The following is a 25,090-nucleotide window of genomic DNA, read 5'->3' as shown; positions in this document are numbered from 1 at the left end:
TGCAACTGCACTTTCACATACTCTAATGTGTGTGGGTTTTGTGGTTGATTTTTTCTTTCTTTTCAGGATTGTAAATGGCAACCCCAAATTCAGAAAATCTGGGCTTTGTTGGAAAAATGGTACTTAGGAAAATTGTCATTAAATGTCAACCCACCAAATTTCTTTGACATCGGTCCTTAAAACCTCTCACGCAGCCTTCTGATTCAACCCTGTCACCTTGCAAACTTAACAATGAGGGAAGAGGGCTGCCATCCTCAGGCTTTGTAGTTCTTCATTTTGGAATAACTGTGGGAATGATAATTCAAACACTTCTCTGCATTGGAATCCATTGTTTTTGTACTGAAGTCCAGGATAAACTAAATCTAGGTAAAAATCCTTTCTGTTCTTTTTAAGCACCCAGGCAACAGCTATCATGCTCACTAATGCTTCACCATGGGTGCAAGACTGGAAAAGCGATTGATTTCATAATAAATCAGCTCATTTTCCAATCAGTAACAGCTTTATTTGTTAAGGCCAGCTTGCCAGGAATGTGAAATGCCAAGATCAAATTGAAAAAGATAGACACTATTTCAGCTACTCCTGGAAGTATGTTCTTACTTATCCCAGCATAAAACCCTCACTTTTGCTTCATTATTTAACAGTTTAACCTCCTTCTTCTGTGGCATGTTTTAAGAGAAGTTTAAAACATATTTTATGCTTAGCTTTTTCTTCACTGAATCTACATCTTAGTTTGCTTTTGGGGTTTTAAGACTGATGCCGTATCTCACGGGTTGTAAGTTCCAAGTTACAATGGCACTGAAAAAAATGTGCAGCATCTCCATGGCCATGTGATCAACATTTGGAAGCCTGGCAACTGGCTAATAATAATAATAACAACAACAACAACAATAATAATGTTGGAAGGGACCTTGGAGGTCATCTAGTCCAACCCCCTGCTCAGGCAGGAAACCATTTCAGACAAATGGCTATCCAGTCTCTTCTTAAAAACTTCCAGTGTTGGAGCATTCACCACTTCTGGAGGCAGGTTCTTCCACTGGTTAATTGTTCTAACTGTCAGGAAGTTTCTTCTTAGTTCGAGGTTGCTTCTCTCCTTGGTTAGTTTCCATCCATTGCTTCTTATCATGCCTTCAGGTGCTTTGGAGAATATGTTTATGGCTATACATTTATGTAGAAAACATACAGCCCTCTAGATCCGTGTTTCTCAACATGGATGGCGTTGAGATGTGTGGACTCCAATGCCAGTAATTCTGGGAGTCCAAATCTACACACCTTAAAGATATCAAGGTTAAGAAACACTGATCTAGATGTTCTTAGACCATAATTCTCTGATGATTAATTGGGACGATAATCTGATAGTTAATTTCTGATAATTAATTAGGATCCCAAGTCCAGCGATAGCTCTATTACCACAGGATCCACAATCCTGTCTTTAGTATCTTGATGTTATTCATTTTTATTTTGATAAAGTAACCAAAAGTGACATTGAAACAGGCTTTTCTTTTCCTTTTTTCAAAAAAATAAAATAAAATAAAATAAAAGGAAAATAAAAAGGATTGCAGGGTTATAGCGTTCATGGCAACTCACAGGGAGAGCTTGGCAAGACTTTTGAGAGAAAGTTATAGTCATACTGCAAGGTTTAATGTCTTCAAAAGACATTTGGAAGGCTCCAAGCTTTTACAACAACACTCACAATGAATATGTATGAAAGCAGGGGGGAAAGAAGAGAAGAGAAGAGAAGAGAAGAGAAGAGAAGAGAAGAGAAGAGAAGAGAAGAGAAGAGAAGAGAAGAGAAGAGAAGAGAAGAGAAGAGAAGAGAAGAGAAGAGAAGAGAAGAGAAGAGAAGAGCTGGAAGGGACCTTTGAGATCTTCTAGTCCAGCCCCCCTCAAGCAGGAGAACCTATACAGGTGATGGCAAATCTTTTAGAGACCGAGTGCCCAAACTGTAACCCAAAACCCACTCCAGTATCATTGGGTGCTGGGTGGGCATGGCCCATTGGCTGGGTGTGGCCAATTGGGTGGGTATGGCCAATTGGGTGGGCGTGGCTGCAGTGGTAATGGCAAACTGGGTGGGACTAAAAAGTTCAATCAATCAATTCCAATTTTGCAAGGTTTTTTTTTACCCGCGAGAAGTAGAAATTGATTGGTTGATTGAACCTTTTTTCTTTTATGCACACGGCGGCGGAGGCCTAAAGCAAAAAGGTTTTATAAAACCCAGCTGAAGGCCTAGGACTGGTGTGACGGCACGTGTGCCCACAGAGAGGGCTCTGTGTGCCACCTGTAGCACGCATGCCATAAGTTCGCCACCATGGACCTATACCATCTCAGACAAGTGACTGTCCAGCCTCTTCTTAAAAACCTCCAGTGATGGAGCATCCATGATTTCTGAAGGCAAGCTGTTCCACTGGTTAATTGTCCTCACTTTTTCCTTAATTCCAGATTGCTTCTGTCTTTGATCAGTTTTTTTTTTCTTGTCCTGCCCTCTGGTCTTTGGAGAATAATTTGACTCCCTCTTCTTTGTGGCAGCTTCTCAAATACTGGAATACTGCTATCATGTTGCCCCTGTTTCTTCGTTTCTTTAGACTAGCCAAACCCAAGTCCTGCAGCCATTCTTTATACGTTTTAGTCTCCAGGCCTTGGATCATTTTAATTGCTCTTCTCTGAACTTTTTCCAAGGTCCCAACATTTTTTTGGATTATGGTGACCAAAATTGGTTGTAGTATTCCAGATGTGGTCTCACTAGGGTTTTATAAAGTGGTACTAATACTTCACGTGATCTTGACTCTATGCCTCTGTTTATGCAACCCAGGATTGTATTAGCTTTTTTGGCTGTTGCTGCACATTGCTGGCTCTTACTCAAGTGATCTACTAGGACTCTAAGGTCCCTCTCACAGTTACTGTTTTTAAGCCACGTCTGACCTAATCTGTACTTATATCTTTGATTTTTCCTGCCTAAATGTAAAACTTTGCTTTTCTCCACATTAAAACTCATTTTGTTGGGATAGGGCCTATTGTTCCGGTTTGTCAAGATCTTTTTGAATCCCGAGCATGTCTTCTGGGGTGTTGGCTATTCCTGCCAGTTTAGTGTTATCTGCAAATTTGATGAGTTCCCTTTCTAGTCCCTCATCTAAGTCATTGATGAAGATATTGAAGAATACTGGGCCTAAGACAGAGCCTTGTGGTACCCCACTGCTTACGTCTCTCCATGTGGGTGTAGTACCATTGAAGACTATTCATTGAGTACAGTTTGTCAGCCAGCTACAGATCCACCTGGTGGTGATGTTATCTATTCCAACTTTTTCTAGCTTACCAAGCAGTAGATTGTGGTCTACTTTGTCGAATGCCATACTGAAGTCTAAGTGTACTATGTCCACACCGTTTCACTGGTCTACTAATTTGGCCACTTTATCAAAGAATGAAATAAGATTGGTTTGGCATGATCTGTTTTTAACAAACCCATGTTGGCTACCAGTTATATCTTTGTTTGCTTCTAGTTGTTCACAGATCTGTTTTTTTATTATCTTTTCCAGGATCTTCCCAGGTATTGATGTTAGACTGATTGGTCTGTAGTTTCCGGGGTCTGTTTCCCCCCCCTTTCTTGAAGATGGGAACCACATCAGCCCTTCTCCAATCCTCAGGTACTTCCCTGGTGCTCCAGAATTTTTGAAAGATATGGTACAATGGTTCTGAGATAACATCTGAAGAGAAGGAAGAGGAGGGGAGGAAAGGAAAAAGAGAAGAGAAGAGAAGAGAAGAGAAGAGAAGAGAAGAGAAGAGAAGGGAAGGGAAGGGAAGGGAAGGGAAGGGAAGGGAAGGGAAGGGAAGGGAAGGGAAGGGAAGGGAAGGGAAGGGAAGGGAAGGCCACTTAAGGAGGGCTAATTCTACCTGCCACAATCTGTGCTGACTCATGTAAAATGTTTGGGGGAGTAAGAATTTAATATGAAAAACCAAGACTACAAATCAGTGATGCCCTTTGGGGAAGTTGTAACTGCTAATTACAATTTCTCCAAATAACAGCAACAACAGCAACCGAAGCACTAACTGTAATTCTCTTTTAGGAAGCATGGAAATGAACCCTGGCTTTCATAGAAACGTCACAGAAAAGAGGTCCAAGCTGTTAAAAATAGATAGCAGAGAGGCAAAGTAGCATTTCTGTTAGATTTCCCCACATTGATTTTTCTGCTTAATGAAGAAAAATGAACTATAAGAGAAGGAGGAGAAATAATCTCTGATGGATTTTCTTTTGCCTTGTTTATCTCTTTGTTTTCTCTGCACAGAATAAATTAGCAGCAGCTAAGTCTTCTTTAAAAATGAACCATCGTGCAAATGCACAAGATGCGTTGGACCGAAGTGACATGAGATTTTCACGTGCCTATTTGCCCTTTCAAAAAATATGGACCCAACCACCAGCCCCCTCAATACTCCTAAGGCTCTTTCCAGATGAAATTATGTAAATTTCATTTTAATGTCGATGAAATCAGATCAAATACAGTTGTTGTCCTGGCCCAGCTCTACTAGCTTTGGGCATGACCCATGAGTGTCCGTTAAAAGCTACAATGAGGTCATACAGGTAATCCTCAACTTACAACAATTCCTTTAGGGACCCTTCAAAGTGACAACAGCACTGAAATAAAAATGACTTATGACTGTTTTTCATACTTACAACCCCATGGTCACGTGATTAGAATTTAGATGCTTGGCAACTGACTCATGTTTATGACAGTTGCAATGTCCCAGGGTCACATGATCCCCTTCTGCAACCTTCTGACAAGCAAACTCAATAGGAAAACCACATTCATGTAACAACCATGTTACTAACTTAACAACTACAGTGATTCGCTTAACAACTGTGGCAAGAAAGGTCAAAACTCACCTAACAACTGTCTTAATAATAATTGGAAGGTACCTTGGAGGTCTTATGTCTATGTATACGTATGTGATGTATATGGACATCTTGTTTGTTAGCTGTTAGAAGAAATTCTGGAGCTTAATTCTGTTGATAAGCTCTTTATTGTAAACCAGGGGGTACAGACGTTTTGAATATGTGAAAGCCCACACCGTGAGTTGGCAGAAAAACAAGATAAGATAAGATAAGATAAGATAAGATAAGATAAGATAAGATAAGATAAGATAAGATAAGATAAGATAAGATAAGATAAGATAAGATAAGATAAGATAAGATAAAGTATTGTTGTTGTTGTTATTGTTATTATTATTATTATTATTCACATATACTTACGCAGAGAGAGTCGTGGTGGTGCAGTGGTTAGAATGCAGTACTGCAGGCTAACTCACTGCTCACTCCAGGAGTTTGATCCTCAGCAGCTCAAGGTTGACTCAGCCTTCCATCCTTCTGAGGTCGGTAAAATAGGACCCAGATTGTTGGGGGCAATATGATGACTGGTTAAACTGCTTAGAGAGGTTATATATATATACATACATATATACATACATAAACACATTAACCAGAGAAAAGTCTGATCTGCAATGCATCTGATGAAGTGAGCCGAAGCTGTTTTTTTGCTACCATAGACCAACACAGTTGTCCTCCTACATTATTTTAAACAAAATGAGTTTACATGATTTTTTTAACCAGAGAAAGATTTGGATCTGCAGTGCATTGATGGAGGGAGCTACAACTCTGGAAACTTTTTTCTTTAATAAAATGTTTGGATTTTGCTCTCCTACAATACCAAAACCAAAATGAGTTTATGTGGGTTTTTTTTTAACCAGGGAAAGATAGATGCCAGCTGACTCATTTCATCCCTGTTCTCTGGGCTTCAGCAGTCAATTTTGATGAGTCTGGAAAAATTGCTCCCACAAAAAAATAATCTGTGGCTTGTTTTTTATACCTTCCTAGCTAGAAATCAATCCTACTGAATTATTACAATATTTGTGGGAAAGTCCACTGCCTGTTTCACAACGATTTTGTTAAATTTTACAAAACACACACATAAAAGCAACATAAACTAGCCATCAAGAAAGAAAGATAAAGAGGAAAGAGAGAAGTGGAAACAGAGGTGCACAAACATATAAATAAAAAAGGAAAACAAAAATATATACAAAGAATGACTTCCAGCTTCTTCATTCAAGAATATACAGTACAGGTAATCCTCAACTTATGACCACAATTGAGCCCAAAATTTCATTTGCTAAGTGAGACAGTTGGTAAGTGATATTTTGCCCATTTTACAACCTCTCTTGCTACAGTTGTTAAGTCAATCACTGCAGTTATTGAATGATTAATATGGTTGTAAAGTGAATCTGGCTTCCTCATTGACTATGCTTGTCAGAAGGTCTCAAAAGTTGACCACATGTAACCATCATAAATATGAGCCAGTTGCCAAGCTTCCAAATTTTGATCATGTGACCCTGGGGGGATGCTACACTGGTCATAAGGGTGAGAAATGGTCATAAGCCTTTTTTCAATGGCCTTGTAACTTTGAACAGTCATTAAATGAAAGATTGTAAGTTGAGTTGAATACATTCAACTCTTAGTTAAACAATATAATATAGTGTCCATTTTCCCTAAAAAGTTTTTTTTCTTTTCTAAATGTTAACAATTGTCTAATGCATATGTCATAATTTTATTTTTTCCCCCTTTCTCTTGCAAAAAGTCCACACAGGTACCATCAAGTTTCTGGGTGGGCAGCTAATGAGTAGGCTGGCTTGGTCGCTCAACAGTGAGAAACTGGTGAAGCAGGCACAGCAGTGCCTGCATTTTCTGCCTTGCATGAGAAAAGCACAGCTTCCTTCCCCCGTCCTTACCACTTTCTACAGAGGGACGATCAAGAGCACAACCTGTCATATTGCATTACAGTCTGGTTTGGAAGCATCAATGCTTCAGACAGGAAGGTGGTGCAAAGAGTGGTGAGGATGGCAGAAAAGATTATTGGTAGTTCACTTCCTTCCATCCAGGACATGGCATATAAGTGATGCTTGAGCAGAGTCCGCAGGATTGTCTGGGTTGTTTCACATCCTCTTCACGACCGGTTTTCCTTGTTACCTTCTGGGAGGAGGGGGTTTTGTGGTATCCGAAGCAGAACACCCAGATTCAGTCACAGTTTTGTTCCATACAGTATCAACCTTGTGAACTCTCAAGCTTCCTCTTCCCGCTATGTATTCAAACAGGACAGTGATTAATATATATAAGGTAAAGGTAAAGGTAAAGGTTCCCCCGCACATGCGTGCTAGTCGTTTCCAACTCTAGGGGCTCATCTCCGTTTCAAAGCCGAAGAGCCAGCGCTTGTCCGAGGACGTCTCCGTGGTCATGTGGCCAGCATGACTAGACGCCAAAGGCGCACGGAACGCTGTTACCTTCCCACCGGAGTGGTCCCTATTTTTCTACTTGCATTTTTACGTGCTTTCGAACTGCTAGGTTGGCAGAAGCTGGGACGAGTAACAGGCGCTCACTCTGTTATGCGGCACTCGGGATTCGACCCGCCAAACTGCCGATCTTCTGATCGACAAGCTCAGCGTCCTAACCCACTGAGCCACCGCGTCCCTCATTAATATATATACATATTTATATATATGGGCGTGTATACATATAGGCATGTCTCTCTCTCTCTCTGTGTGTGTAGCATGTGTATATATGTGTTATGGGTGTGTATGGGTACATATATACTTTCTTTTGAGAGCAGACAACAGAATTTCACTTTTAATTTGGTCCAGTATGCTCACAATAAAAAAATGACAATAAAGGTTATCTTATCTCTTATCTCTTGTAGATAAATTTCTTTTGTGACTTTTCCCTCACAAGGGTTGTTAATTTAGCCATCATTGCCAGTTCTGTCATCTTTACGATCTATGAACAAATCCATTGACTAGCAAGTTTAATGATTTAAAATTCCCAGTTTGGGCTCAGTTGAAAATGAACTCACACCCTCACAGTAACTTTCATCTCTGTGTAATTTCTTGGATGTCACGATCACCGTTCATCATCCACCCACTTGCAAGTCTTAGCTGTACTATATATACTATATACGATTGCTTTGTAGCAGTTTGAGTTTTGCCTTCTACATTCTTCATTTTGGCTGCTGTCAGTTGCCTACATAGAAAGTTACTTGCATGAATACATTATTGAATATGAGTAGAATGACAAATGTACATAATCATGCATTCAGTAAATAAATCTTTTTTGGTAAGGACTGCAAAATGTACATATCATGCATTCAGTAAATAAATTGTTTTTTAGGGATTGCATTGTAAACCAAATGAGAATGTAGGTGATCAATGCACAGCTCTCCAGGAAGGTGCTGGAGGAGACAAATAGCTTTCAAAATATAGATTTTTGTATTTGAATGCAAAGGTATTTCAGCTGGAAAGCTAGAGGGGCTAATTCCCTTTGGATGGAAATGCAGGATCAAATAGGTCAGCTGCTTGTAGAATGTAACAGAAGCAAATAATTCATTAACTTTCCTACATGCATGATAACAAAATACTCAAAACCCTACAGATTCATTTGGAAAATACTGCTGTTTGCTCCTTTTAAAACATGGTTTATTACTTTATTTGGACTTGTGTTTGAAATATGTGTTATTTTAATGTCTATTTTATCTCTTGTATCAATCCCTGCAGCTACCTCTAAAGACAAAGGCAGAAGCAATGATGGGAAACAGGTTAATTTTTGATTAGGTTCAGATATACAATTCCTGTGATCTGGGTTTTCCCCCTCCAAACAAAATGATTCAATATGATGTGTTTTAAGCCTATCCGTACTCCAGAATTCATAGCAAAGAAAGGTACAATTAAGGCTGCTTTTGTGTACATACTAAAAACACAGCTTAGCTTTTAACAATGATCCATTACAGCTGAAACCAAACTTAGACATTTCCAAATTTCTTAATACATGCTGATTGAGTTCAAACCACATTCTGAATGTGGCTACTGAATTAACTCACATGGTGCTTTCACATAAAACATCATATCACAATCTAAGCATATGGTCTATATGTGTCTATCAAGCTTATGTGTGTCTTCCTAAGCTTCTAGCTCCAATCTTCCTGATGGTTTACATTTGCATGTCTGTAGAACTGGTTTTCTGCTTTGGGGAAGGAGACCTTAGACCAGACATGTCAAACACAAGGCCCGGGGCCCAGATCTGGCCCGTGAAGTGGTTTCATGCGGCCTGCGAAGCCATCCTGGAAACAGTGAGGGAATGGCCCCCACTTCCTTGGCCCTGGCTCAGAGACCCTCCTTCTGCCAGAGACCCTCAGATCTGTCCCACTCCTGCCCAGGCCCCCATAGGCACCCTTGATGCGAACGATGTAGAGCTGGCCATGCCCACCCAGTAGGCCATGTGCACTTTAGCCACACCCACCCAGTAGGTCACGCCCACCCAGGCCACACCCACCCGGCCCCCTGAGGGCAACTGCAATGCTGATGTGGCCCTCCATGAAATTGAGTTTGGCACCCCTGCCTTAGACTATTAAGAAAAGTGGGCATGCTTTCCTTTTATCTTTTTAGGAAATATATTTTCCCGCCCTTTTAATATTTCCTTTTTGGGGGAGCTGACTTCCCTCACTATGTTCATGAATGTTACAGCCCATGTATACACGCGTAGGTTAATTTTCTTAGGTTGCAACAATAACTAAGCCAAATTAGCCATGGAGCAAGCTAGAACCACCTGTAACAGTCCTACCAGAAGATGGTGGCAACAGAAGATGAAGTCTGTTTTATTCAGCCTTGCACCATTCAAGCAGAAATATTCTGGAACCCTAATAAGACAATGTCAAGAGATAACTTTCAAAGAGCTAGAAAAATCTTTCTTCTCTCCATGATAGCAAAGCCATGTAGCATTTTATATAGTTTTGTCACATCTACAAATCACATCTGCCAGAAAAATTAGCTTTCATTGCTAGCTAAAGAACTTCCATTATTGAGGCTTTTCCTTCTAGGACAGGGGTCTTCAAACTTGGCCCTTTTATGACTTGTGGACTTCAACTCCCATAATTCCTCAGCCAGACATGCTGGCTGAGGAATTATGGGAGTTGAAGTCCACAAGTCATAAAAGGGCCAAGTTTGAAGACCCCTGTTCTAGGAGAACTGCCCAGCCCCTAATTATTATTGTCAAGCCCCACGGGCTCGACATCACAGAGGGGACCATGGAGGGATACAGGGGAGCACAACCGGCAGCACCTGCGCAGCCCCGAAGGCCCAACGGCACCCGCTCCAACCAGCTGATCGGCGGGCGAACGCTGGACATGCAGCCGCACTACCGGCTGAGAGGCGGCCGAAGACAGCTGAGAGCGGCCACGGGGTCCTCGCCTTGGCACAGATGGCTAGGAGGCGGCTGAAAACGGCTGCCGTTGGTCGCGCGGCTCGTCCAGCTGGGAGGCGGTCGGGAACAGCCACCGGTGGGTCCGCGGCTGCACCAACAGCTGAGAGGCGGCCGGCAGCACTCACGAGCGGCATCGGAGAGCCCGCGTCGGCATGGTCAGCTGGGAGGCGGCCAGAGGCGGCGAAGCTCACGAATGAACATGGGCGCTGCCTCACGGTCCCGGGAGCTGGATGCAAGCCGGTAGCGACGCGAGCCGCTGTACAGCTGCGGTCGGACCTTGAGGGCTGCCAGGGGACCATGGGTGCGACACGGGGTGTTGCGGTGGTGGGGGAAAGCACGCACGGGACTTCGGGGGGAGCAGGACTTACGGTTTCCTGTACGCCGGGGGTTTCGGTGCCAGTGGGAGGGGCTGGGCGTGGGCCGCCGGTGTAGGGGGGTGGAGTATTTACGCAGGCCAGGCGGATGCTGGTCTGCGCAGGGAAGGGGTGGGTGGGGCTGCTGCCTAGTTACAGGCACGAGATAAAAGGCGCGTTGGGGCGGGTAGCTTCCAACGCTGACTTTGTATTTGCATAGATATCCTGAGAGTAAAGGTTTTCTTGCAGTCAACCGTGCTACGTCGTCGTTCTTCAGGCTTGCATTCTTCGGCGTAGACGTTTTAGTTGACAATTATGTTTGCCTTTATCTTAAACCTTTCTTCACTCAGTAAAATCCTTCTTAAGGTATAGTGACCAGAATGGTACACAACATTTCAGGAATAATTTCCCAACAGTTTATTGTATCGGTAGTGTTATTTTCAGTTCATTTCCTAATGATTCCCTGCGTAGTATTTTTCTTTTTAAATCAGCAGTCGCCTCTGGTGTATACTGCTGTTCTCTTTGCTGTGGTGCTACTTTTTCAATAATTTTGTTTTTCTGTCTCACTGTTCACAGCGCAAGCAGCTCTTCCCTGTCCCAGGTGGATTGTCTGATTGCAAACAAAAGACACTAAAAAAGAAAGAAGACAATCTAACCATAGTAAACCGCATAATTGTTATATAATCAGAGGCCAGCCTTTCTTCCAGACCAGTAATCTTTTTTGAATGGAAGGAAGAAGTTAAGCTCTGGCAGTGTTGCCTTTAGAGATGGAAAGAGTTAGCTTTTTAATGGAAAACACAACCATTCAAGAAGGAAGACAGGAAATTTCAGGAATGCCCGATTTTATCATTTATGGGAAGATAAGATACTGGAGCTCCAATTGCCTTTCAAACTCACTTGTGTTCCCTTCCTTACTATAATGGGCAATATTTTAAAAAATGTACAATGTACTGAGGCTACTTCCAAGGAACAAAAAACCTCCTAGAACAGGGGTGTCAAACTCCATTTCATTGAGGGCCGCATCGGCATTGCGGTTGCCCTCAGGGGGCCAGGTGGGTGTGGCCTGGGTGGGCGTGGCCTACTGGGTGGATGTCGCTAGAGTGTGTATGGCCTACTGGGTGGGCATGGCCAGCTCTACATTGTTTGCATCAAGGGTGCCTATGGGGGCCTGGGCAGGAGTGGGACAGATCTGAGGGTCTCTGGCAGAAGGAGGGTCTCTGGGCCAGGGCCAAGGCAGTGGGGGCCGTTCCCTCACTGTTTCCAAGATGGCTTCACGGGCCGCATGAAACCACTTCGCGGGCCGGATCTGGCCCCCGGGCCTTGTGTTTGACATGTCTGTCCTAGAATGTTGAAATCTCGCCTTTCATGTATCTAAACCAGTGTTTCTCAACCTTGGGAACTTTAGGATGTATGGACTTCAACACCCAGAACACACTTCTTAAAAGTTCCCGAGGTTGAGAAGCTCTGATATAACAGCAGCTTCACACAACTCTCTTAATCAACTTAGATGAAGACTCACAGATGACTTCACATGCCATTCTAAGCTTGGTTAATGAACCCAAACTGCTTGTTTAATGTATAAATCAATATGTTGTACAAGGGGACTAGGACAATTAGCTGTAACCACATGGCTGCTCCCAATTCACCTTGGGGCCCCCACCACACCTGGGGCCCTCCACTGCAGGCATTCATCCTCAGTTGGCCTTCCACCACCACTCCTCCCCCACCAATAGTATGTCTGTGCTCTCCCCCACACCTTCGCCCTGGGTGATTTGCCAAGAGACACTTTTAATTCACAGCATGGGAGAAGTAGCCACATGTCCTGGCAGCCAACCTGCATGCCAAGGGGTGGGCCTCTGCCTTTCCATTGGATGCAGTGCTGCCAGCTCAGCTTCCTGAAATAAAAACTGGAAAGGTTGCGGGGGGGGGGAAAGCAAACATGTTGTTTCTCCTGGCATGAAACAGAATAATATGACCCACTGCACTTTGTGCAAACAAGCAGGAGAGACTCTCCAACAAGACAAGCTCAGTTAGCGGGCTGCAAGCGATAGAAAGGTAGCGGCAGCACCAACAACATATGAGTGGGGTTGAGGTGGTGGCCATCGCTGCCACTTCTATTCTGGTCAGGAGCAAGTGGGGTTGGGATGGGCGCAGCAGACAGGATGGGAGAAAGCAAACCAAAGGAACAATTTGGTGGGTTTCTGCAAGCTGCTGCCTTCCAGATATTCCACCCTGTTGCAGGGAGCCCCTTGGCTGATCACTTCAGATTCGTGGTAAGGCAGCAGGCAGGTGGGGCAGGCAGAGATTTGTGGTGCTTCTGAAAAGGAGAGACTGGCTAATTAACAGAGCCCTTCCAAGGACAGGGGGTGTGACCATGTGGTGGCAGCAAATTGTCCCATTCCTCCACCAAGGTGGCGGAGGCTGACTCATACACGTACCATCCTATTTCTTTCCTCTGTTTAAAGCCTGTAAAGGAATGTGAGAATGAGCTTGGAAGAGGGGGGAAGAGATGGTACCTAGGGAATGATCAGATAAAAATGTGAATGGCTGGACTTCCGGTGGCGGCGCGGCGCCGAAGACAGCCTCCCCTGGCTGCCCGCGGCTCAGCTGTTTGTTTTTTCGCCCGAAACAGCGCCGATCAGCTGTTCGGGCGAAATTGAAGCCCCCTCCTCGGGAGAAGAGGAGGGGGTGAGGCCCCAGGTAGGGGTAGAGTTCTCCGAGGCCGCCTGAGCTTGGAGCTTGGGCGGCTGAAGGATCGAACTCCCCCGAAGCCTGGGTTGCTCCCAGCTGGCCGTCGTCTCTGCTCCGAATTTTTTGGAGCAGAGCCAGGCGTCTGCGAACCATTCCTGCCTGAAGAAAGGACTATGATTTAAAGGAGCAGGCAGAGCGGTGCAAGAGGGAAAAAGGTGAAGAGGATTATTTTACTATACTCTCGAACTTGTTGGACTTTTTAAACTTTAATTAAAAGTGCGTCATAATTGAGGATTAAAAGATGGCGGCTAAACCTCCCTCTAAAACTCTCCGGAGTGGAGGATCCTCGCCGGTGCAACAATCATCACTACAGGCGTTGCACCCTCCTGAAGTGCTGACATCGAAGGATTTGCGAGATGCTCTGGATAAACATGCCCAGGTACTTTTGGAATCAATTAATCAATCAATTGCTGATAAATTTACACAGATGGAGGAGAAATTGGAGAAATTCGAGGAAAGAATGGAAGAGAGGATGGAACAGAAGTATAGCGTGATGAGGGTAGACATTTTGACTTCAGTGCATAAAGTGGCGGAATGTGTGGAAGATTTAGATGAAAAAGTGGATGATTTGGCTCAAAGGAATGCTATATTAGAAGTAAAAGCACGCGAGAATGAAAATGTAAGAGGCAAATTGGAAAGGGAGTTAAGCCTTACCCAATATTACCAGATGCAGTTTGCTGTCAGAATCAGAGGTTTAAAAGAGAATGTTAAAGAAGATTTAAAGCAGCTGATCTCTGAGGCTTTCGAAGGGGTATTGAACCAGCCAGCATCTGAAATAAGAGCAGCTATGGACAAAGTGTTTCGGGTGAATTCATGGATTGCTAGACAGAGAAAATTGCCTAGAGATGTGGTGGTTTATTTTGCAAAAAGAGAAATTAGAGATCAAGTTATACAAGCTGCCTATGATGCTAAGGTCGTGATTGCTGAACAAGAAGTTTTGGTTTTAAAGGAAATTCCTCCAAGGATTTTAAGGGGAAGAAAGGACTATACATTTCTTGTGCAAGAGCTTAAGCAAAGAGATATAAGGTTCAGATGGGAGATTCCAGATGGGCTGATGGTGATGTATGAAGGTAAAAGGTACAGGCTGATTACTGTGAAACAAGCGCGTGATTTCTACAATAATGTCTTAAAAGCAACCCCATTAACGCTTCTGGAAGCTGGAAAGGGATCTGGAGAAGAAGAACAACAAGAGGAGGAAACAGAGGAAATTGGTGCTGGAGGAGATCAAGCTACAATTTCTTTGGATGATCCTAGAGAGCAAAGAGTGACACGTGCTGCTTTAAAACGAGCAAAGAAAATAAAAGAACAAGATCAGCAAAAGCCTTCAGATTCTTCACAACGCATTCATAGCCAAGCTGTGGGAGGAGCACGGCCTAAGGAAGCTAGTCCTATCAAAGCTGTGGTCCAAGAGCTTTTCGAGGATATACATGGCAACTAAATTTTTAACCTGGAATGTTAATGGACTAAATTCACCGCAGAAGAGGAAGAAAGTTTTTCAATATTTAAAACAATTTAAGATAGATGTTATATGCCTGCAAGAAACGCATATTAGAGTTTTGGATCAAAAGTACTTATTGAACTCGAGGCTGGGTACGCAATTTGTTGCTTCTGCAGAGAATAAGAAAAATGGAGTGGTTGTTTATGTTAAAAGTGCCTTAACAGCGGATCTAATCGAAGCAGATAAGCATGGAAGATATGTTATGATCGAGCTGTTGTTAGCAGGTAAAAAGACGCTTTTAGTTGGATTATATGCACCGAATCAACAACAAGCTGACTTTTTTAGTTTACTTCATACAAAGCTTACCCAGTTGGATTATAAATCCTTTATTTTTATGGGGGACTGGAATGGAGTTATGGATGTACAGTTGGATAAGGCTGGAGCCTTTAAGCGCATTCCAAGTCACGCTAGACTGCCTAAATCTTTTTTTGAAATGCAGGATGACCTGGAATTGCGAGATATTTGGCGTGAGAGACATCTGCAGGAGAAGGATTATACTTTTTATTCTGATAGACACCAATCTTTTTCGAGGATTGACTTTATTTTGTTGACTAATGATTTTATTTTGAGAACTAAAAAGGTGAAGATCTGCGCAAGAACTATCTCCGATCACAGTCCAGTGTGGTTGGAGATTGATAAGGAAAAAGGAGATAGGCGCTCATGGCGCGTAAATGAGAATTTGTTTAGAAATCAGAGAAATGTGGAAGAATGCAAACAGCGGATGAAGGATTTTTTTGAGATTAATATGAATAAGGGTACCTCTATGGATATGGTTTGGGATGCCAGCAAGGCCTATATGAGAGGGGTGTTGATATATATGAATAATAGACATAGACGTGCAGTGGAAACTAGAAGGAAAGAACTGGAGAATGAAATAAAGGAAAAAGAAAAGGCTTTGATTTTGAACCCAGAGGATGTGAAGATCAAGGAGGCTATTAGACTGTTAAGAGGACAATTTGATAAATTAATGGCTGACCAAGTGGCGACCAATCTGCGGTTTGCTAGGCATAATACTTTCTGCAATGCTAATAAACCAGGCAGATGGTTAGCTTATAGACTGAGGAAAAAACAAAGGGCATCTAATATAGATAAGATTGAGTATAAAGGAAGGGTTGTGTATCAACAGAATCTTATTAAGGATGCCTTTGTGGATTTTTACTCGAAATTATATACTAAAGAGGACATTAATGCAAAAGATATTGATAAGTATTTGGAGAAGGCTAGCATCCCGGTTCTTACGCAAGTACAAAAAGAGGGGATTAATCAACTGATTACAGAAGAAGAAATTTTTATAGCTATTAAGGAACTGAAGGTGGATAAAGCACCAGGCACGGATGGCTTGACTGCGGCCTATTATAAAAACTTACAATTAGAGATGATAAAACCGTTAAAGGAACTGTTCCAGACAATCCAGAGGGGGGGAAAGGTGCCTCCGTCTTGGAGAACAGCTTTTATCTCTTTGATTCCGAAGGAAGACCAGGATGCTACTTTAGTTAAAAATTACAGACCGATATCGTTTTTAAATACAGATTATAAGATATTTGCTAAGGTTTTGGCTAATAGACTGATGAGGGTTCTGCAACAGGTGATTCATGGGGATCAAACGGGGTTTATTAGTGGTAGGCAAATGAAAAATAATGTGAGACATATAGTTGATGTGTTAGAGTTTTTGGAAAGGCACAACCAGATCTCTGCAGCGCTAATTTTTTTAGATGCTGAAAAGGCCTTTGATCAATTGAATTGGCAATTTTTGTTGAAAGTTCTAGATAAAATGGATTTTGGGGAAATTTTTTTACAGCCGATTAGGGCATTATATCAAAAACAAACTGCCCGAATTATAGTTAACAATAGCCTGACAGTAGCATGTAATATTGAGAAGGGCACAAGGCAAGGGTGTCCGTTATCGCCCTTGTTATTTGTGTTAACATTAGAGATACTATTGGTTAAGATTCGGAACTCGGAAAAAATTAAAGGGATACAAGTTGGGGATCAGGACTATAGATTGAGAGCATTTGCAGATGATCTGGTTGTTACAGTGACCCAGCCAGAGAACTCTGTTGTGGACCTGATGGAGATAATAACACAATATGGGAAGGTTTCTGGATTTAAAGTAAATATACAGAAAACTAAAATTTTGGCTAGAAATATGACAGTTTCACAGAAGGCTCTCTTAGAAGGATTAACTGGATTTGAGATTGTTAAAAGGGTTAAATATCTGGGGGTGATTTTGTCGCCCTCTAATACAAAGCTATATAAAAATAATTATGAAAAACTATGGGGGAAAATTCAAAAGGAATTGGAGAGTTGGCAAAAATTGCAATTGTCTTTGCTGGGACGGATTGCAGCAGTGAAAATGAATGTCCTGCCCAAATTTTTATTTTTGTTTCAAATGATACCGATTCTTAAGAAAGACTCTAATCTGGAGGAATGGCAGCGAGGTATCAATAAATTTGTGTGGGCAGGGAAAAAGCCACGAGTTAAACTTAAGATTATGCAGGATACTCGTGAGAGAGGTGGCCTTAAACTGCCTAATCTTAAATTATATTATGAAGCTGCTGCATTAGTAGGAATAAGTGATTGGATTAATTTGACGCAATTGAGGTTATTAAATCTTGAGGGCCATGATTTGTTGTTTGGCTGGCATGCATATTTGTTGTATGATAAGAAGGTAGATACTGTGTTTAGGATGCATATTTTAAGACAGGCATTGCTGAGAGTTTGGAAGAAGTATAGACATAAGCTAAGCAGCAAGATACCATTGTGGGCAATTCCAAAACACGCAATAGAAAATATACATGCTGGTTTCAAACATGATGTGACTACGTACAAGGAAATTTTAAGCCTGGAAAGGAATGTTTGGTGTTTGAAATCATATAGCTTCTTGCGAGAAGAGAAGGTTGTTCAATCTTGGTTCCAATATATTCAATTACAGGCCAGGTGGAAAGAAGACCAGAAAAATGGATTTACAATGACTGATGGAAATTTGATAAAGCAGATTAGAAATCAGGGGTCAGCACATATTAAACGGATATACCTTGCATTGATAGAGATTGACTCGGAAACAGAGCTTGTTAAGGACTGTATGATAAAGTGGGCCCAAAATATCCAGGAAGTTATTACAATGGACATGTGGGAAAAGATTTGGGTGAGGAACGTAAAATTTACACAAGCTCAAAATTTAAGAGAGAACTTTTACAAAATGTTTTATAGATGGCATCTAGATCCTAAAAAGCTTGCAAGTATGTATCCGAATTATCAGCCTAAGTGTTGGAGGTGTGGTGATGATGATGCAACGTATTTCCACATATGGTGGACTTGTAAAAAGGTTAAGGCTTTTTGGATAAAAGTCTGGTGGAATATGCAGAAGATTTTTAAACAGAGGATAAAGTTTTGTCCGCAACTTTTTTTGTTGGGAATAATTGCAGACGCTACAGTTGTGGACACTAAGCTGATGTTGAACTTAATTACGGCGGCAAGACTTTTGATAGGCCAATATTGGAAGAAAGAGGAACTGCCGACCATAGAAGAGTGGACTTTAAAGGTTTCCGACCTGGCAGAGATGGCGAAGATTTCGGCTTATTTGAAAGATCATTCGCAAGAACGCTATATTATGGAATGGAGAAAATGGATTGAGTTTATCCAGAACAAGTATAGGGTTAAGAAGTTTTACGTAGCATTTGAATAAGTCTTCTTTCGTTTTTTTTTGTTTTTTTTTATTCTAGTTTTTTATATATATTTAATATTGTTAAGGTGTGTCTTATCCTATATAAGCTAGAGAGTGATGGATTTTAGAACTTATAGTTGTTAGTATATGATTGTTTATGATTGCTTTTTATATATATACCTTGTATTTAGCTCTGGGAAGTCGGGGGGGGAGGGGGAGGGTGGAGGGAGGGGGGGAGGGAGGGAGGTTGGGGGGAGGTAGGGGGGGAGCAGGGAGGGGGAAGGGGGGTTTCTTAAGGGAAAACTGTATTTTAAAACTTTTCAATAAAAAAAAAATGTGAATGGCCCACCACTGAGTAAACAGGTGGAGAAAGAAACTGAGAAAGGATCCACCCTAGCTAATCAGGCAGTAAACAAGATGGTGGGAGAGCTCATCTGCTCATGTTTCCAGTGAGGTCTATTTGGGAGGCTGACCACACCCTATGAAGTTGATAGGGAGGGTGAAAAGGTTGGTAGCCTTGCTCTAAATATTAATTCTCCTCCCTTTTGGCAGTAGGAGAAAGATTTAACAGACTGTTAAACCACCTTTGGTGTTCATGTGACAAGGCTGATTGGGGGGAGGGGGAGTTTAGTTTAACATCCTTGACTCCTGGAACTTTTGCTGCATTTCTGTATTCATATGGCCCCCAACAGCTTAGTGATCAGCAAGAATGGCCTAGTCCAAAGCAATTTTCCTATCCCCAAAACAATTAGCATCAGCCACCAGCTCATTTTCCCCAATGTCACAAGCAGTGATGGATTTCTGTTGAAACTTTCCATTCTTCTAACAGCTATTGCCCGTCCTCATCTCCTCTAAGAGCACTGCTGTATCTTTTCCCACCTTTTCAACCTTGACAGTTCCTATAGGATGCTGTGATTTTCTGATCTTCCATGGGTCACCGGCTTTGTTTTGTTTTTCCCAGTTGGAGCTTTTGTATAAATAGAAAACTAATCCAATTTCCTGTCATGCAAGCAAAATCTCTCCCACTCGTCTCATCTGAACACTGCCAGTCCTCTCCCTGTTTTTTTTCCCCTTTTCTTTTAATATGTGCTGAACGTAGAGGGAATCTGCAACCATATCAGCACAAGGCAATTTGAAAGAGAACAGAAAGAAAAAAGGAACAAGGGGAGGGAGAAGGGAGGAATTCATCCATTCTTTTGATTGCACTTCTCGCTTTTCCCTTTTCTGTTTGAAAGATAAAATATCTGGCAAAGGATTTGTCTATTGCAGATAATCCTTTCAGTCAACTCTTATCACCTTCCAAGGATGAATTTCTTGCAAAGTGTGAGACATACACTGGCCATCTCCAATACTTTTTCCCTTAGAAGCTATCTAATCCTCATCCTTAAGGGAGTCCATCAAGATCTGAGCTATGAAAATCTAGTTAGTATTAGATGGAAGCAGTCTTAGTTTTCTGGATCTCTTTGCTGCCACCTAGTGACAATTTGGATTTTCACAATCTAATTTTGGGAGCCCTACCTATCCTTCAAATCACCTGAGTGGTTTCATGAAAGATGTCCTTCTGCCAAACATTCTTCCTTTTTGAAGAACACAGGTCATCCTTGTCATCCTTGTCTAAGCAATCTTCAGATTGTATTAGGATAAATGTCTAGTGGCCCTTGATCAGTGGTGGGATTCAAGTACCTGAACAACCAGTTCTCTGAATGGATGCAGGGCTGGGCATCCAAGGCCTAGAATGGACTTCTAGAAGTGGCATCCATGTACTTCTTGGGGGGGCTGTTCTAGGCTGATGTAGTTCCCATCTTCAAAAAAGGGAAAAAAATGGATCCAGGAAATTACAGACCTATCAGCCTGACCTCAATACCTGGGAAGATTTTGGAAAAGATAATCAAACAATGAATCAGCGAACACCTAGAGGCAAACGAAGTCATTACTAAAAGCCAACTTGGGTTTGTCAAAAACAGATCATGCCAGACAAATCTTATTGCATTCTTTGACCAAGTGACAAAATTAGTGTATCAGAGGAATGCTGTGGATATAATTTACTTGGACTTCAGTAAGGCATTTGATAAAGTAAATCACAACCTTCTACTTGATAAGGTAGAAAAATGTGGGTTAGACAGCATCACCACCAGATGGATTCATAGCTGGCTGACAGGCCGTACTCAGCCTGTGGTCCTCAATGGAACCACATCTACATGGAGGGAAGTATGTAGTGGGGTGCCCCAGGGCTCTGTTCTGGGCCCAGTGCTCTTCAACATCTTCATCAATGATTTGGATGAGGGGATAGATGGGGAACTCATCAAATTTGCAGATGACACCAAGCTGGCAGGAATAGCCAACACTCCAGAAGACAGGCTTAAGATACAGGAGGATCTGGACAGACTTGAACACTGGGCGCTATCTAACAAAATGAAATTCAATGGTGAAAAAAGTAAGGTTCTACATTTAGGCAAAAAAACACCAAATGTACAGGTATAGTATAGGGGGTACTTTACTCAATAGTAGGAACTGTGAGTGGGATCTCGGAGTCCTAGTGGAAAATCACTTAAATATGAGCCAGCAGTGTGCTGCAGCTGCCAAAAAAGCCAACTCGGTGGTAGGATGCATTAACAGAGGGATAGAATTAAGATCACGTGAAGTACTAATACCACTTTACAATGCCTTGGTAAGGCCGCACTTGGAATACTGCATCCAGTTTTGGTCACCACGATATAAAAAAAGATGTTGAGACTCTGGAAAGAGTATAAAGAAGAGCAACAAAGATGAGTAGGGGACTGGAGGCTAAAACATATGAGGAACAGTTGTTGGAATTGGGTATGTCTAGTTTAATGAAGAGAATGATGAAGGAGGACATGATAGCAGTGTTCCAATATCTCAGGGGCTGCCAGAAAGAGGAGGGAGTCAAGCTATTTTCCAAGGCGCCCGAAGGCAGGACAAGAAGCAACGGATGGAAACTAGTCAAGGAGAGAAGCAACCTAGAAGTACCGTATTTTCCAGCGTATAAGACAACCCGGCGTATAAGACGACCCCCGACTTTTAAGAAGATTTTCAAGGTTTTTTGTCTTATACGCCGGAAAATACTTACATGCCAGTTGCCAAGTGTCCGACACAAGCCCGATTCAGCCCCGTCTGATGCAGATGGTGCAAAGCCTCCCTTTTGAAGCCCAAAGGGGCTTTTCCTTCCACCCACCCATTTGAGAGCACATTTGCAGACGGAGCAGCCGCGCGTCTGGAGCCAAGCCCCACCCAGGAGGCGGTCAACCAGGTGGGCTCGGAAGACGCGCTGGAGAGGCGGGCTTGGGGCGGCCATGCCGAGGCCGGCTGGCAAGGGCCGCTGCGTTGTCTGCGGGCGAGAGGGGCGCCAGGCCCGCCAGAAGTCCCCGGAAGTTCCTGGAACTCAGAACGGCCTGGCGGCGGGCGGGCGCTCCCTCCCCAAGGGGGGATGCAGGGGAGGCGTCCTGTGCGGGGGGCGGTGCAACCACCCCACCAGCACCTGGGGTCCAGCTCCACCCCACGGAAGGTGGCTCTCGGGCCCCTGCGGGGAAGAGGGGCTGCTGGGGGGGGTTCTTGCCTTCAAGCTCTGGCCGGGATGACGCCTCTCAGCCCAGGAGGCTCTTCTCAGGGGAGGGCGCGGGGGACGCGCAAAAGGGGCCATTTCACCTGAGGGCTCCTAGGCCTTGTGGGGTGCGGCGAGGGGGCAACTTTTGCCAATTGCACCTGCGCATACAAGACCCGCAAAGGCGAGAGCAGAGGGCCGCCCTGCCCTCCCTGTCTGTCACAGAGGAGGCGAAGGCCCGACTCGCCCCGCCGGCCCTCCCGCTGCTCCCGCGCTTCTGCCGGCCCCCGAGGCACAGCGTTTCCCGGGCGGCAGGCAGCGCCGGAGGGCAGCTGCCACCCTGCCACGGCCGGCGCCCCTCCTGCTTCCCCCCCAGGCCTTGAACTTCTCCCATTGGGCACAGGGCAGGGCAGCTCCACCCGCCGCCTCTTTTTTACAACTCATGTACCGCTTCCCTCTCACTGTCCCTCTTCCTGCACTGCGCGTGCAGCCTCTCGGTGTGGCTGCTTTTCCTGGGCAGCCTGGCAGTGCGGCTCCTGCGCTCGGACCTGTTGCTGAGCCGGCTGCTGCTGCTGCATGTGGGGCTGCTGGCCGTCCTGCAGGCGCTGGGCCAGGCCGTCCTGCCGCTGCCCCTCAGCGCCGCGCTCACAGCGGCTGCCTGCTGGCTCGTCTTGGCCAGCACCGCCTGGCGGAAGCGCATCCCCGCGGGGGGAGAGTGGTGCTGGTGACAGGTGAGTCTGGCGGGCGCGAGGCCCTCCCCTCGGGCCAAGAGCCGACGGGCAGCGCCGCCTTCACGTGGGGAGACCCGCCCGATGCTCCCGCCCAGCCGTGTCCTGGAGCCGTGCCGGAGATAGCTCAGTTGCGTGGGGCGGCCCGGCTTTGCAAGAACGGGGACGCTCGACTGATTTATGTTTTTTCCCCCGCGTATAAGACGACCCGGCATATAAGATGACCCCCCAACTTTTGAGAAGATTTTCATGGGTTAAAAAGTCATCTTATACGCCGGAAAATACGGTAAGGAGAATCTTCCTGACAGTTAGAACAACTAACCAGTGGAACAACCTGCCTCCAGAAGTGTTGAATGCTCCAACACTGGAAGTTTTTAAGAAGAGACTGGACAGCCATTTGTCTGAAATGGTATAGGGTTTCCTGCCTTAGCAGGGGGGTGGATTAGATGACCTCCAAGGTCCCTTCCAAATTATTATTATTATTATTATTATTATTATTATTATTATTATTATTACTACTACTACTACTACTACTACTACTACTACTACTACTACTACTAGGCCTGGGAGGCCTCCTCCAGCTGGTTCTCTGAACTCAAAAAAATTTTAGCTACCGTTTCTGCCGAACTGGTGCAAATCGGCTGAATCCCACCATTGGCCCTGATGCTTCTCAGTAAATCAGCAAATAGATGTAGCACCATTTTAAAAATTAATGTCGGCAGAAACGGTAGCTAAATTTTTTTTGAGTTCAGAGAACCAGCTGGAGGAGGCCTCCCAGGCCTAGCAGTAGCAGTAGTAGTAGTAGTAGTAGTAGTACTGGGAAATTTTAATTTATCGTATCTAACAGCAGGTCAGCCTAGAGAACAACTGCAGGTAGGAAACTTTTTCATAGAGAGATTTGAATATATTTAATACCTGAGTGTTGCAGCTACAGAAACTGAGGCAAGGTCCACTCTTTTCATTAACTGAAATGGAAGATAAGGCACTGGAATTTCAAAGCACGCCTATAAGAACTGTGGCTTGTGAAACGGCTGTGTGCAAGGAGTGCTTACATGGGTAAGCAGTAGGGAATTTTTGTAAATGACCTCCTCTTAGGTTCAACGGCTAGAAATCTGAGCTTAGCACTAGCTCTTCCAAGGGAAAAAGTTCAGGGGTGAGTTATCAGCCAGAAGATCCCGCAAAATATGAAGACAAAGCACAGAGGATGATGTTCTTTCCCTTTGGATTCAAGCCAAATGTTTTTTGTTTGTTTGTTTATTGTCTTCTTTACAGGTTTGGCTGAGCTGTTTGTTTGTTTTCTCTGCCCTTGGGCTGTTGTCATTATTGAATGTTTATCCTAGTGCAGGGGTAGGCAACCTCGGCTCTTTTATGACTCATGGACTTCAACTCCCAGAATTCCTGAGGCAGCATAGTTGAGGTCCATGAGTCATAAAAGAGCCGAGGTTGCCTACCCCTGTCCTAGTGGAAACTTAAAGATGCCTGTGTTCAGCACATTTGGTGGGTATCAGTTTAGGGGAAACCGAGAGATTACAGCATGTCCAGCTAAGACCAATCATAGGTTAATTGGGAGAAGAAAGGGCTCAATATATTGCTTATTGGACTCTTCTGTGAACATGTAATTAAGCTGTAGGAGGGTTAGCTCAGGGGTTGAGTCTCTGCTCTGCATATAGTAGATACCAGGGCATTTTTTTATCATAGAACACCCAGAACGGAGTTCCAGCACCTTTTTTTGGATGGAACCTTGTAGGGTAGGCAAGGCGGTTTGTATGACATGCGTGAGTTCTGGCACCTTTTTTTTTTTTTTTTTACAAAAAAAGCACTGGTAGATACTAAAGATCAAACTTCAGTATCTTCTGCTAAGACAAGGATGACCTGTTTCAAAGAGCCATTCTTTTATTAAGGCCAGGAAAGATTCCAGTTTGTAGAGAGATTTCTGCTACTAATATTTACCTATATGGATTAATTTATCCAATAAAGTGACTTTGCAACTAACAACAACATGTTTTATTTTTATATACGTAGCAATGCCAATTCTTTAGCTGGTGTTGGCCTTCATTTGCACTGAGTTCTTCCCAAGAAACTTGTTGTTGTTAGCTGCGAAGTCGTGTCTGACCCATCGCGACCCTATGGACAATGTTCCTCCAGGCCTTCCTGTCCTCTACCATCTTCTGGAGTCCATTTAAGCTCACGCCTACTGCTTCAGTGACTCCATCCAGCCACCTCATTCTCTGTCGTCCCCTTCTTTTATTGCCCTCAAT

This window comes from Vipera berus, assembly GCF_964194415.1.
Source record: "Vipera berus genome assembly, chromosome: 5".
NCBI lineage: Eukaryota > Metazoa > Chordata > Lepidosauria > Squamata > Viperidae > Vipera > Vipera berus.
This window is presented reverse-complemented; position numbering follows the sequence as displayed.